We start from the raw sequence: 14,767 nt of genomic DNA, 5'->3' as shown, positions 1-14,767 counted from the left end.
CTTATTTAAATGGAATATTATTTTAATGATACTTTTGTTTCAAATTGTTACATTGAAAAACAGTACAATGTTGAAAAACTACTAAATAAAAAAATTAAAGATACAAAAAGGAACTAATAATAATCTAAATAACTTTTTAAATAGGCCTTTTAAGATTTTAAATTAGTCAATTATAAATATACTATAATATACAATAATACTATAATTATAAATACTAAAGCAGAGTAATCAATCAAGCTCAATATTAAAAACAGTTCACAATTTTAAATTATAGCATGTTTTTTTTTTTTTTAAATGTAAAAATACTTTAATAATGTACTAATTTACTTAGTAGTTGTTGTAGTAGTAGTAGTAAACTTTATTGCCCTTGACAGAAAAATTTGTTATGGGTATCAATATATCACTGCAAATATTCCATAAAACAAACAATAAAAACAAACAAAATACAGTAGTTACAATAATTATAATGCTAATTAAGTTAAACTCTTGTTAAATAAACCCACAAAAATGGGTATTTTTACATCAAAAGAGTTTAATAATTCAGAGTCTTTTCCACCTAATTAGGAACACAATTCTCATATAAAACATGAGTATTAAAATATTCATTGTGCCCAACAATTTTCCATCCTTTCTAAGAAATGTTTCAACTTTTACACTGTATATAGGTTGCCAAACCACAATGTGATACCATACATGACAATGCTTTTAAGAACTGTTTTATAAAACAACATCATAAGCTTTTTGTCAACTTCAAAAAGACACAACCTCCATAAGAAATACAATCTCTGATGTAAACGAGAACAAACCCACTCTGTTTGTGTTTTCCAAATAAAAGAACTATCAATGTAAATGCCCAAGTACTTAAAGGTCTCTGACTGAATAATAGGATGGTCGTGTACAATCACTTCATGATGGTCACATATACACTTTGGGTCAAATACCATCTCTTCTATTTTCGTAGTATTTATTAATAATTATACTAGTTATAAACCACATTACAATTAAAATGTACTGTTTAAAAATATTAATTCTGTGATCTGCTAAATATTTCTAACAATAAAATGCAATATTAAAATATAAAAAATGCAATGTGTATATAGTTGGTAAAATATGCAAAAAGGGGCTTCACAGTGACGCAGTGGGTAGCACGATTGCTGGTTCAAGCCCTGGCTGGTTCAGTTAACATTTCTGTGTGGAGTTTGCATGTTTTCCCCGTGTTCGTGTGAGTTTCCTCCGAGTGCTCCGCTTTCCCTCACAGCCCAAACGCATGTGGTATAGGTGAATTGAATAAGCTAAATAGGCTGTAGTGTATATGTGTGAATGCAAGAGTGTATGGGTGTTTCCCAGTGTTAAGTTGTGGCTGGAAGGGCATCCACAGCGTAAAACATATGCTGGATAAGTTGGCGGTTCATTCCGCTGTGGTGATCCCAAATTAATAAAGGGACTAAGCCAAAAGAAAATGAATGAATGGATGAATGAAATATGCAAAAATGAAGCTTGACATTTATAAAATGAACATATAATCATTTTAAGATTTGAAAGACTTCTGTGTGGTTATTTGCATTTATGTGAAATCTAAATGAGATTAAAAATGAGCATGCAAGATTAATTATCCATTATTGTTCAATACATATCCATTATGAAGTGAAAGATAACAATTTGATACAGAACCAGATTGTTTAATAAAACGATTAATACTGATTTTTATTATATATTTTTTAATATTTAGTCATTTTATAATGCAGATGCATTGTTCAGAAAATGCTGACTTTCCTCTGCAGAGGCTTGTCTTCCTCAGATGTTGTTCTCTTGTTATCATATTAGGGAGTTTTTTCCTCACTCTTGTCTTGCACATTAGCCATAATGTTCTCTGTAAAGCGACTTTGGAACAGCATCAGATGTGCGAAGTGCTGCAGAAATAGAATATAATTGAACTGATTGGAGCATGCAAGCAAACTTTAATCATGAGCAGCGCTGCATGTGCGTAACAGACAGCCCATCACGCCTGCAGTCAGCTCGACTTGAAAATGTACAGTACACGCCAGAGGAATGTTTAATAAATCAAAAGCTGATTAATGACACGATGTTGGCATCTTGGTGCAGATGATAAAGAGTCACCTGCGAATTGTGAGGTCAAACGAAGGAGAGAAAGCGAGTGGGAAGGAGCTTGAGAATGGAAGAAATAGCCACGAGCTGAGTTCCAGATCTCTCCAGGTGTTTCAGCACTGAACGGACTTGCTTCGCTCAAAGCCTCGGGCCACGAGGTTCAGACCAGGTGGAGCTACTACAAAAGAGACTATTAATTATGACTTCACCCCTCCTTCTTTTCCACTCTTTCTTTTCCTCTCTTTCTCTCTTGCCAAACAAATATGATAGATGGGGTTATCAGTGTCTCGCAGAAGCATGAACGGCTGTCAGGTGTGCTTTGATGTCCGACAGCTTGAATCTCCTGCCTTGTGCTTTGATGATGTGCTTGAAATCCAGATGAATTGACGTACTGTAGTTCACACTCCATACAACACGGCGGGCCATTAAACACACTCCACATAAGATTTAATACACTTGTCTTTGCTGCGATAGCGGGCTAGTTCTGCTTTATACTTTTAAAAGCCATTCCCGGCAGAGCAATGGCGAACGCTATAGCCCTTATCAAGAAGAATAACTTTATCTGTTTGACTTCACTTCGTAATGCAGCTTAAAAGCGTTTGTTACATGTGCCACCTGTCTTAACTATTTTTGAAAGTTTATTGCTCCCTTGGAGGTTTTGGGATTGTGTGTTGTGATTGGGACAGCAGCTTGTGAGTGGATTTGTTGTTTTTTATTATTATTTTAAGTGCAGTGCTTTTGTTGTCCATTAGGTGACGCTGCCTACATAAAACACACTGACTGTTGGGCCGTTGAATGGGGGAGGACAGTTTCCACGTGCTCTTCGCTTCATGGTGGTTGTCAAGGTAAAGTTTCAGTATGGATAATTATGCACTTTCAGGATGGCAGTTTGTACACTGGTAAACAGGAAGTGGAATTTCTTTTTAAAAGCAAGGAAGGGGAATGAAATGTATTTGCCAATTTTAACTTCTTTTTTTTTACTTAAGCAGAGTTGAAAAGGACAGAGTTTTTTCTTTAAAAACTTTGTTAAAAATAAGATGGATAAAAAAAACTGATAGAAATGGATGCATAAATAGATGGATTGAGATGAAGATGGATCAATTTATTGGTTTATTGATTGATGGAATATGGACAGACTGACTGATGGATTGAAAGATAGATGGATATAAAATGGATAGACTGATATATGCATAGATACACAAATGGGTTGATGAATAATGTTTAGATGGATGAATTGACATGAAGATGAATGAATGCATGAATAGACATATGGATAGGTAGATTGATGGATATAGATAGTTAGTCAGACAGACAGATGGGTGGATGGATGGATGGATTGACATGGATGGATGGATAGATAGATAGATGGACAGATAGATAGATAGATAGATAGATAGATAGATAGATAGATAGATGGATAGATGGATAGATAGATATATGGATGGATGGATGGACAGATAGATGGATGGACATAGGTAGATGCATAAAAAGAACAAACTGATAGAAAATGATGGATGCATAAATAGATGGATTGAGATGCAGATGGATGGATGGATGGATTCATTGGTTTATTGATTGATGGAATATGGTCGGGCTGACTGATGGATTGAAAAATAGACGGATATAAAATGGATAGACCTGATATATGCATAGATACACAGATGGGTGGATAAATAATGCTTAAATAGACGGACGGATGGATGGATTGACATGATGCATGGATGGATGGATAGATGGATTGACATGTAGATAGATAGATAGATAGATAGATAGATAGATAGATAGATAGATAGATAGATGGATAGATGGATGGATGGATGGATGGATGGACCAATGCATAGATGAACCGATTGGTGGATGGATAATGCTTACATAGATAGATGGAAGGATTGATATGAAAATGGATAGATGGACAGAGGGATGGGTAGATTGATGTCTACATTGATGGATAATTAATCGATGGATGCATAATGAGATGGGTGGATGGATAATGCTTATATAGACAGATGGATTGGTAAATGGATATATGGATGGATGGATGGATGGATGGATGGATAGGTTGATGCATGGCCAGATAAATGGGTAGATTTATATGATGGATGGACATGAAGATGGATGGATGGATGCATGGGTAGATGGACAGATGCATGGATGGGTAAATGGATATATGGATGGATGGATGGGAAGATTGGATGGATGCAGCGATAGATGCATGGGTTGATTGATTGGATCGCTGGATAGATAGATAGATAGAGAGAGAGAGAGAGACAGACAGACAGACAGACAGACAGACAGACAGACAGACAGACAGACAGACAGACAGACAGACAGATGAATGGGTAGATGATATATGGATGAATAGATTGACAGATGGACATGATGTGGACAGAGAGATAGATCAAGTCAAGTGAAGAATCTATTAGTGGAATCAACAAAGTTTTTATGTTAAATCAGTGTGTTGCCACCATGTTATTATTTTAATCAACCTAAACTAAAAATATTTTGTTATCTCAACTACATTAGTAAGTCCAAGTTGAAATGACAAAAGAAAATGTGTTGTGATAACAAATCATGGAAATATTTTTTTTGATAGATAGATAAATAGATAGATAGCTTCAATCTAATATTTCAAGCAGCCTTTTAATACTGTTTGTTAATTAAATCAAACAAATAAAAAGGTAAAACAAATCCTCATTAAATCACAATTGGGAGCTCAACCTGTTCCAGTAAAGCTAACATATACCATTCCATAGCAGCACTGGAACATACTAAATGACTATATAACACCTCTTATACAATATAGATTGTGGCGCTGAATTTTTGATGTTGATTTGACAAAGTCGTCGCCGCATCCGGTGAGCTGGACCGAGGCTGTGCTGTTAATGATAGCCCTCCTGTTCAACTCCCTGTGTCCCTGCAAGTCAGGCCCTGAATGAATCATTTACATTGTTTTAATCAGGCGAGTGTGAGACTGGCATGCATAAATGAGCACTGGAACCTATTTGCACTTCGTTTGCGGGGGCGAACGGCCGGCGCTTCCGTCTGAAGTGCCAGGGAAATGAGGAGCAGCTAAATGACCAGCCACCGTTTGCAGTCGCCCTTCAAAGAGCCAGCGACTCAAGGCGCCTCGGTCTTGTCTCTGTTCCTGATTAGCCCTCAAACCGAATGGATTGCGCAGATGCAGAGGTGTCTGTGACAGAATCAGGACAGGGTTTTTTTCCCCTCAGGTGGGTAGAGGGTTGGCACGAGCAAAAAAGAGCGACAGCCAGAAATGTGTGCGTGTGTGTGGATGGCTAGGGAATCATTAGCCAGATACAAATGTTAGTTTAGACAGGGTCACGGATCAAAGCGGGTGAAATGCTCGGCTGTACAGGCAGTGGAATGACTGCGCTGCTGTGCCACCATGGTTTCTCCGCTGTCACTACTGCCAGAGATTTCCAGTAAATGGGGTTTTTGCATATCATTACTGCAACTGGCTTTTCCCTCCACTTAAAGCGAACAGAGCTTTCTCTCTCGTTCTGCTTCTGAATTTCAGCTCACTGAATAATTGCATACTTATTACCCATGACCAACTGCACAGAAGCACTGTAAAACTATTGTACTGTAGGACTGCAGTTAAAATTTTGATTTAACAGTGAATTTATTTGATAAATTTACCTTTAGAACAGTTTTCATGTATAATTTATTTAGAATTCTCTATATTTTTAATAATTGCAAAGAAATAAGTAATATATATTCAAATGGTTTTATTCTAGAAAACATACTTCAGTAGTTTTTGCTTTAATCACAATTTTGAAGAACGATGTGGGATTTCCTTTATTACATTTTACAAAGTAACAGCAACACACTGTGTTAAATTTGAAATGTCATCATTTAAAGTCTGACATAGTGATTGCTTGTTACACATACCCTAATAATATATTTTTATTATTATTAAAGTCATATTTATAGTAATTTTCGATTACCTTATTAAAATGTTCCCCCATTAATATTTTTTATATATTATTTGACATTGTGTAAAATAATGTAGCAACGCTATCTCACGGCAATTCGTAACTTTTGGATTATGTGGCTAATTGGTATGAATTCGTACGATCTCATTTGTTCAATTTAGCATGATTCAATTTAGCATCCCCCAATGACTGTTATGTTTAAGATTAGGGTTTGGAGCCATGCCTCCTTTTAAAAATCGTACATTTTCATACGACTGAGCTCATACAAGTTTGTAGAAATTAGCCACTAAACTTACACACCGTAAAATAGTTATGTTTCTTTGTGAGGTCTGGCTGGATGTAGATATAAAAGTGACTTGACTTGATAATTTACTGTAAAAAAATCAATGTAGGCACAATTTTTCAGAAATTCCTATTAAAGTTCGAAAAAAATTGCACCTTAAAATTAACAAAATTGAAGCATAAATATGCTTTCTTATGTAAAATTACATCTTATGTAGTTTACAGCAGGACAAAACAGCCATTCCCAGAATTCATTGTATGAAACTTGAAACAGATATATTTTTTTGTTATTTATTTATGTTTTGTAATCCATGTAGTCATTAGATCAGGTGCATAATTTATTCATATAAAATTGGCCAAATCTGTAAAAAATTAAATAAAATTCAGGGCGACACGGTGGCCCAGTGGTTAGCACAGCCGCCTCACAGCAAGAAGGTCGTTGGTTCAAGTTCCGGCTGGATCACTTGGCATTTCTGTGTGGAGTTTGCATGTTCTCAATGTGATGGTGTGTCTGGGTGCTCAGGTTTCCCCCACAGTCTAAAGACATGTGCTATAGGTGAATCGAATAATCTAAATTGGCTGTAGTGTTTGTGTGTGTTTGTGTGTGTGTGTGTGTGTGTGTGTCCGAGTGTGTATGGGTGTTTCCCAGTACTGGGTTGCAGCTAGCATCCACTGTGTAAAACATATGCTGGATAAGTTGCCGGTTCATTCTGCTGTGGCAACCCCTGATGAATAAAAGGACTAAGCTGAAGGAAAATGAATAAATGAATCAATAAAATTAATTTTATTTTATTAACTAGATGTACCGTTCATAGTTTATAATATTGAAGTAATAGTTCACCCCAAAATAGAAAATTAACTCATCGTTTTTACTCTCTCTTGTTCCTTTAAGTTTCTTTCTCTAATTGAAAAAAAAGTAGGAAGGAAAAAAAATTATTATGGTAGTCAGTATCCAGCATTCTTTAAAATATGTTCTTTTGTATCTAGTGAAGTGATAACATACACATGAAAACGACATGTTCAACTTAAACGTTTGCCAATGATCAACTTTTTTAGTGCGTATAAATTTGGTCTCATTTTAAAGGAAAAATTAAAACAGAAGTTATGAGCCTTTACTGTGAGTGTGATATTGCCTTTATACAACAGTTCGATGGCATAATCGTGTATATAACATAGGAAATCAAGCACGGAGAGTCAAAAATGCTTTTGAGAAAGGAACTACACATCTGCAGCTGACGTCAGAACAGCAGAAAGTGTTGCTTCTTCACAAACACCACTTTACAGCTAGTATTTGAATGATTCTCTAGTGTAATATCTAAAGTGATGACAAAACAAATGATTTTCTCACATTTTAAGATTATAAGGCTGAACAGCATGAAATGCCATCGGTCTAGAGACATTTCTCAGTATTTCTCTTTTGCAATTGGGACATCTCAATAACTAACCTCGAAAAAGCCAAAGCAAACCTAATACTTCTAGATTACTATGGTATAAATACAGAACTACAACAGAAAGAGATCAACTTAGAATGTCACTTATCTGTTTTATAATGATTTTATCTTTATTTTTTATATATTTTTTTCCTCTAAGGGCTCATTATACGGTCTCTGTCGTCATCTTGTGGTGGAATGTCAACCGTTTTTGCTCTGCTCAGTATGACAGGCTGATGGATGCAGACATGCTGTATCCCTAAAATTATAAATATTTGAAATAGGCACTGTCCTTATAAATAAACTGCATAATTGCAATATAAACAAGTACATTCTCACATAAAAAGCCTCAAAAATAAAATATTGTCCAACAGTTGCAATGTTTGGCAAACTGTAGTAAGTTTATTGATCTGCTGTCACTCTATGTGGGTGGAGTAATACAAAAGGTTGAGGAGGCTGTACGAGTGCTGTTATTTCACAATATTGCACACCTTTCAGCCAATCATCTTTGAGAACCAGACAAAACTGTTTTCTAAATAAATATAAATCATGAATAATATTTATACATAACATACAATTTTACAAGAACAGTTTAGCCTAAAACTGACAGAAAAATAAAGCTAAATATCTGAACAAATTACATTCCAAATTTGCTTAAGTTGATATCTCAATGAAATTAGCTTTTAGTAAGATTTTGTTTGGCCGCAGCACCAAATATGACCACCAATATCCATTGGTGACTATACAAGGGCGCCCCATATGTTTTAAGGAATATGAACCATATTTGTTCATATTTTTGACAATATTTGTAAAGTAGACATGCCATTGTAAAGTAGTAGGACGTTTGGTGGTATTTTTGTTTAACCTCTAAAGAATTTTTTTTAAAAATCTCACATTATTTTGCTACACAGTTGTCCTTTGTTAATCGCGGGAGTTGCTTTCTAAAAATAGCCTGCAATAGGTGAAATCTGCGAAGTAGCCCGCTTTATTTTTTACAATTATTACAGATGTTTTAGGCTGTAAAACCCTTCACTATACTTTTTTCTCAGATAAGCATTAACATTTCACAAAGCTGAACACATTGGGTACTGTACAGGAGATACGGCACGCAGGAGATTGATTGACAATAGTCTACAGCCAATCAGGACGCAGAACACAATGCGCTGTAGAAAAAAAAAAAAAGCATGTAAAATTGCACAAAAAAATCTGCAAAAACCGTGAAAGGTGAACCGCGTTATGGCGAGGGACCACTAAATATAATTGCTTTTGTAAAATAATGCTTTACAAACTGTGCTTTACGAATGCTTTATGTATCCCTGTTGCAAACTGATAAATAACTGTTCCTCATTAATATCTATCAAAACTCTGTTTGATTCACTAGATCTAAACTAAAAATTTTGATTTTAAATGATTTTGTCATGATTGCTTTATTTAGACCAGAGCTGCCCAAACTAGGACCCGCAGGCCAATGTTGGCTCTTGGTAATCTTTGATTTGGCCCACCATGCCATCTGAGAATGGTTTAGAGATCGTCATTGCAAATTTATTGTAACCTTATATTTGTTTGTTTTATTGTTTAGCTACAAAAAGCAATCATGACAAAATCATTTGAAATGTTTCAATGTAGGCTAAATGGTGTAAATTAATCCGATTTAGTTTAAAATGTACATACGACGCATAGAAAACAATGCAGAGACTTTGGTGAGGGAATCAATGCAAAGACAGGTTCTGCTTGACAGCATTTCAAAATTCAAGTATTTAAGATTCAATTCAAAGTAATGTTTACTATTTATTTTTTAATATTATGAAATGAATTCGGAAATTAACCATGGCAAATTTAATGTTAAATAGTTTGGTATTCATCTTTGGCCCATGGCTATCAATAATATTTGGTTTTTGGCCCTTTATATGAAAAAGTTTGGGCACCCCTGGTTTAGACTATAACATTGTCTTTTAAAAATATAACCATAAATAGTCCTACAGGTTTTAAGGGGGACAGTAAATCTAGATAGTGCTTCAATCTATTTCTCTTCCTATGTAACAAAATAGGAGTCTAAGACCTTTTCAGTGATGTATAGTTTGTCATAATTAAATTAGGATATAATTGCTAAAAAGTAAACCAAAACGTCCCGGTGACAGTTAAGGGGCTCTAACATTATCAGTAATTGAAAGACGAGTGCTTTTTTTCCCACTGTAATCTTATGTTTTATCTGTAAAGCCTACAATTTTTGCTACCCTTTTTTTGTACATGAAATGCCCAGACATACACATCTGGCACTTTTCAAACCATTAATTCCACAGATTTGTTTTTACAGTGCATAACACATACAGCATGCAATAAGCTCTCATACGCGTCCACCTTTCACCTTAGATGAAGGATTACAGGTTGTTAGATCAGCAAAACAAATAAGTCAATAGTGGAGGCTTGGGAGTCTCCCAGGAGTGGCATCCATCTCTGCGGTGACTGGCAGCTCTGTCAATGAGCAGCAAAGTAGTAATGTGTTGGCATTTGGAGGGCAGGAGGAGGTGCTGCTGGAGCTGATAAGGAGACGAGAAGGGGGGGAGACCCGTTCTAATCAACACTTTGCTCTATTAATAACGCATGAGATGGAGGAACAGCAGAACTCCCACTGATGAGCTTGGCAGTCGCTTGCTTTGGCGGGTGGATTGTGTGGTTATCTGCTGTTCTTTTTTTTTTTTTTACACTTTGATTAGAAAAAGAGTTGGCCATGTCTTCTTTAAATTCAGCTTTTCATTAGTTTAAGCTAATGGATGGTCTTAAAACTTACAATTATAGCAGCTTTGGTGCCTGGCCATGCATTAATTACTTTCAGGGTTTTCTGGTTGGTTGTAATGTGTTGGCTAAGATGAAAGTGATGCTATAACCAACTCCTGGATTTGTCCTGCCTATAAATTATAATTAAATAATTATAATAAAAAATACACAAGGTTTGGGTCTGAAGGATATTTTTGTCAATAATACTACACCCTAAAATAATGTTAATAAAATCATAACAGTAATAACAATAGCAATAATAATATTTTTTATACATTTTTATTCTAAATAGAAGTTCTTTTGAGTTTTATATTAATCAGAGATTCTTGAAGAAATTGCAATATTTGCTCCAAAGCATTACATAGTGCAACTGTTTTCATAATTGTTATTAGTTAGACATGAGCACTGAATCCTCATCTCAATAAAATGAATTTTGTGACCCTGAAGACTGGAGTAATGATGATGAACATTTAACATTTGTGTCACACAAATAAATTACATTTCATTATAAAAAAACAGATCTTTTTAATTGTAGTAATATTTAAAAATGTTACTGGCATTTACTGAGACTTATTTCCAAAACCAAATGTTGTAGTGTGTGTGAGTATAAAATATTACTTATTTTAGATAATGTTTAATGCTTAATGTAAATAGGGACAGTTTTGTATTAGTGGTGTTTATTTTATAGAAGCAATATTAATACTTTTGAATTCATTTAATGTTATTATTAGATATTAATTTTAATTTCTGGTGGTGGATGTGGAGATTCCCCCCCAAAAAGGTGTAAAGTGATGTGTCCAGAAAAGCTCTCTCTCTCTCTCTCTCTCTCTCTCTCTCTCTCTCTCTCTCTCTCTCTCTCTCTCTCTCTCTCTCTCTCTCTCTCTCTCTCTCTCTCTCTCTCTCTCTCTCTCTCTCTCTCTCTCTCTCTCTCTCTCTCTCTCTCTCTCTCTCTCTCTCTCTCTCTCTCTCTCTATATATGTATATGTATATGTATATATATATATATACATATATATATATATATATATATATATATATATATATATATATATATATAYATATATATATATATATATATATATATATATATATATATACATATATATATATATATATATATATATATATATATATATATATATACATATATATATATATATATATATATATATATATATATATATATATATATATATATATATATACATATATATACATATATATATATATATATATATATATATATATATATATATATATATATATATATATATATATACATATATATATATATATATATATATATATATTTGTATGTGTATGTATATGTATATATATATATATATATATATATATATATATATATATATATATATATATATATATATATTTGTATGTATGTATGTATGTATGTATGTATGTATGCATGTATGGATGGATGGATGGATGGATAGATAGATAGGATATATTACTATTGTTTATTCATGCAAACTCCACACAAAAATGCCAAGGCAGCCAAAATTAAATACTATTGGCTGTTCTTTAAAAAGGGGAGGAGCTACTCTTTGTCCCACCCTTTTATTATGTTTTGGTTAAAAATGCATATTTCAAAGCACTTTACGAGACCTTTAAAGGTTGCTTTTGGAACTGCTAATGTTATTAAAAAAATAGATTTTTATAAGTGCTGTGCTATTGATGAACAGAGGTGTATAACACAATCTCTTTAAATCCTTGTTTGTAATCTTGATCCAAACTTTTGTTCCACATCCTCTGGAGGATGTACCCCTAGTGGTTGAAGAACTGAAAGTGGTTCCAACCCAGTAGGAGGCGACCCATGATCTCTCCCCATTGTGCCCTTGAGCCAGACACTTAACCTTATGTTTCTCCTGGGGGATTGTCCCTTGTAATAAGTGCACTGAGAGTTGCTCAGGATAAAAGCATTACCCAATGATAAATTAGCAACGTCTCACTTGTTTAGAGTATTTTTTTCTTTTCTTCTGCTCATTAACCGTATTCCACAGTTAAGTTCCATAATCCTTTCCCACAATCCTATTTCACCGTCCAGCTCATGAGTCTCTGTCCTGTTGTGCAGTCCTGGTATATAGTCCTGCATCACCTTACTGGCAGTCTTTGAGTCCCCAGAGTGATGGTGTGAACCAGTGAGTAATCTCCCCGCTAGTATGCCTGAGTTTCCATTGATTTTGTCTCAACTTTCAGCTCCACCAATTACCTCTGTTCAAGCCTGTTAGTGGCCATGACGTCAGGGGAATGATAGTGGATCCTGGTCTTCGCTCTCTGATCGGTTTGTTTGCACAACTAATTGTTCCTACTGCTTCCTTTCATTAGGAGGAGCTGAGCTATTGGGATGTCTGGAACACTAAGTGCTTGTTTTGTTTGCTGTGTGGGGACTGGATGGATAGGAAGACCGTCTATAGAGGGTTCAGACTGTTTCGTTCCAGTCTACAGGGCTTGATAATGGAAGTATCTTAACCAATACATGTAATGCAGCAAACATGTAACTCATCATTTTGCACCAAATATGACTATGGTTTTACACTGTCAACGTATTTAAGTAGGTTATTTTGCTTCCTGTTCATGAAAAAAATATAGGGATGTCCAGATCTGATCACGTGATCAGAAATCAGGCCCAATCACGTGGTTTCAGACTTGATCGGAATCAGGGCTCGAATATATACAATCAAGTTATACCTCTTTTTTTGACTTTACACAGAAACAGCAACGAGTGCGGCATGACATCACTTTGTTGCAGAGACGCTATTGGTTAAATGCTGGCAAAGTAGAACATGAAAGCAGCATGAAGTAGAAAGCTTGAGTATCTGTGGTGTGGAGGTATTATAAAGTTGATGACAACAACGTTGCCATAGCAAACTGTAATATATGTACATTTTAATTGTCTGCCCAGTATTTTATATTGAGATGCTATTTTTTTTTTTATATTTGATGTTTTTTTGTTTTACTGTTGCACTAAAGACCAAAAGTGATGAATTTATATTATTTTTTTTTACTTCATTGTTCAAACTACGGCTGACTTGGTGGTGCAGTGGGTAGAGAAAAAGGGTCGCTGGTTCGAGCTTCGGCTGGGTCAGTTTGCATGTTCTCCCCGTGTTTATGTGGGATTCCTCTGGGTGCTCCGGTTTCCCCCACAAGTCCAAATAGGTGAAATAATACTTGTGAATTGGGTGAAGGTATGTGTGTGAATCGGTGTGTATGGGTGTTTCCCAGTGATGGGTTGCAGCTGGAAGGGCACCCGCTGTGTTAAACATATGCTGGATTAGTTGGCAGTTCATTCCACTGTGGCGACCCTAGATGAATAAAGGGACTAAGCTGAAAAGAGAATGAATGAATGAATGAATGTCCAATCTACCTCACAGAAGTGCTGTTTTTGTTCAACAGAGTTGTTAATTGTTAAAATAAGATGAATTAAGTGAAAAATAAGGAACTTTCTGGATCTGTTTCTTCTCTCTTCTTTATTCCATTTTTATGTATTATAGAAGTATCTAATTGGGTTTCGGTATCAGTAGAAAAAACAAAACCCTGATTAGGATATTCCTAAAGAAAATGCTAGTTCTGGGCTCCACATAATTGCTTCATGTTGTCCCAACACACAAAATAAGTTAACTTAATTTTTTTTGGTTACAAATTTAAATGGGTTGAACATAAAACAATTAAGTTGTATTAATCATCATTAAAAAATAAATAAATAATATATATATATATATATATATATATATATATATATATATATATATATATATATATATATATATATAAAAGAACATTGGAGAAATCTGGGCTATATCACCAAGCACTATTTCTGACTTGCTTTCATAAGCCAGATTTAAATATTTCCCAATGGGCAGAGGACTAGTTGGGTTTTGTTAGTTGCGTGTTGTCACCATGTACAAGAGACAATGATACACAAAACTTCTATACTGATCCAAATGTATAATTTTTTCATAGCCGTTTACATTCACTTAAATAATCAGTATTCTGTGAACGTGTGTGTATTTTTGACAAGAGTGGTTTAATATTCAAATGATCAATTTTTGCACAATCAATATTGCAGTTCATAGAGTTTATTTGTTTGTTATATTTGTGTAGCCATTCTATTGTGGACAGCAAAGAATTTTATTGTACAGTGAAACTTTTTTCTATTGTGCACATGACTAACTACTTAACAAATGGATAGATAGATGAATA

The 14,767-nt window shown here is 34.6% G+C and overlaps 1 long non-coding RNA gene across 2 annotated transcripts in view; it reads left to right on the top strand.

Annotated features, from left to right (window-relative positions):
• si:dkey-81p22.11 overlaps window positions 1-14,767 on the top strand; it is a 168,305-nt gene that overhangs the window by 49,289 nt on the left and 104,249 nt on the right. The window contains 1 exon segment of one of the 2 annotated variants that reach the window (NR_125799.1): window positions 2,859-2,951. The exons of the other annotated variant lie outside the window; for it this stretch is intronic. This is a non-coding gene — a long non-coding RNA (si:dkey-81p22.11). 2 annotated transcript variants of the gene reach the window in all.

The sequence above is a fragment of the Danio rerio genome, chromosome 23 (assembly GCF_049306965.1).
Source record: "Danio rerio strain Tuebingen ecotype United States chromosome 23, GRCz12tu, whole genome shotgun sequence".
In the NCBI taxonomy this organism is placed as follows: Eukaryota; Metazoa; Chordata; class Actinopteri; order Cypriniformes; family Danionidae; genus Danio; species Danio rerio.
Note: the sequence above shows the minus strand (reverse complement) of the source record. Positions and strands in the feature narration are given on the sequence as shown.